Here is a 1,911-nt window from a genome sequence, read left to right as displayed (position 1 = left end):
ATTTTTACTTTTTAATTATTTTATTTGCATTTTTTAATCACTCTCTTATATTTAAATGTTCATTTGCTATTTCATCTAGGGTTTGAGAGTAACGAAATTTCTATTCTCTGTATGTCCTGTACATGTGGCAGAATTGACAAATAAAGTTGACTTTGACTTTGACTTTTGTTAAATGTCACCGTTATTATTGGCCGGCCCGGAAACAGCGGGGGTGTCCAAATTCAGAGGCTGCTTCCACCTGAGGATCCAGCCTTCGCGGTCTAAACAAAGCTGGGTAGTACGACGTGAGCTCCCTCAGTGGAGTGAAACTCAGCCGTCTGCTCCTTGCTATCTAACATATAACCGGGCGCTGCCTTAAACTCTCGACCGTCTCACACTTCTGTTTAATCAGTTTTCTGCTTGACGTTTATCCAGCTGTGTGAAAACCCCAGAGGATATGGAGGACCACAAGAGCCACGTGCATCAAAATAAAAAATTCTGTGCTTAATTAATTAATTTTAGAATAAAATCTGTATTTGTAAATTCATTTTTGAATTCCAATTTAATAAACTGATTTTTAAAATTCTTTTCAAGTCTTCATTTCAAAAAACATTTTCATATTGTTTAGATACAATAAATAAAATACGTTTTTTACAAAGTATCGGTATCGGATCAGTATTGTCGATACCACCCTGAATATTACTTGGTATCGGATTGGAAAGGAAATCAGTGGTATCGCACATCACAAGCGGCCACGGTTTTCACAATCAGCTCGCCCACACTGGGGCCGACCTTCTTGGGCTTGGAAGCCGTCGTCTTCTTCTTGGCCACCTTGGCCGGGGCGGCAGCAGGTGCGGGAGCTTCCTCGGACATTTTCCCCTTTCACGTCTGATCAAAATCATTCCCTGTACAATTCCATCTTATGCATAGCACTTACTACAATAGTTGCATTATATAAAGGGAGATAGAAAGGTGGCTACAGAGCCATCGAATTAGGAGTTAGATTGAAGATAGCTTTGATGGAAATTCCTCTTTGGTCATAGCTAGGAAAGCTGGATGCGAAGGACACAGCAGAGCCTGCCTGTGGCATAGGCTGACCTACAACAGGGTGGATAGGAGCTTTTATTGCTTTATCACATCATTACAAGACTTGTCCACAGGTACTTTTTCGCATATCTTACACATAACAATTATAGTTTAATCCTTAGAACACAACTCAACAAAAAGTTTGAAATAGTCCCTAAATTTAGGTTACATTTACTTTTATTCACCTTTTCCTACTGCTAGCAAAGGGTGCATTTAAAGCAGGCCAGTATGTAACAGTTTAAATTGAAGTTACAAAGATTACATTTTTAATTCTTTTAAAAACATATTTAAAATCAATATTTGGCACAACACAAGTCCCATAAATGTAACAGTTTTGACTTTTCACCTAATAAACTGTAAGTTTAAGTTTTGTTTTGCTTTTTTTTTCGGTGGAAACAAGAAGAGAGGTCGCTATCCGTTTGCCTGATGGTGTATCTGAAAGACAAAGAAGAGGATCTCTTCAGAGAACAGCTGGTAGGTGAATCTCACATTCTTTTGTGTTATATTTTTAAATGGCACATAAAATACTGACATGTTTTCATTTAACCTGCTTGCCAGGATCATGAAGAACAGTTCCGAGAAGAGCTGGTAAAGGTTGTAGTCACAAGACATGCAGCAGTCTGGAAAACCTTGATGTGCCCAGAGCGTGTGCCTTAATGATGGGGCTTATATACGCTCTCAATCTGAGCTACCCAAAACAAGTAAAGAACACTCTAGAGCAGGGGTGGGCAATCTCAGTCCACGAGGGCCGGTGTCCCTGCAAGTTTTAGATCTCACCTTGGGTCAACACACCTGAATCACATGATTAGTTCGTTACCAGGCCTCTGGAGAACTTCAGGACATGTT

This window comes from Pundamilia nyererei, unplaced genomic scaffold (genome assembly GCF_000239375.1).
Source record: "Pundamilia nyererei isolate P.nyererei 1_Seehausen unplaced genomic scaffold, PunNye1.0 scaffold00291, whole genome shotgun sequence".
NCBI lineage: Eukaryota > Metazoa > Chordata > Actinopteri > Cichliformes > Cichlidae > Pundamilia > Pundamilia nyererei.
This window is presented reverse-complemented; position numbering follows the sequence as displayed.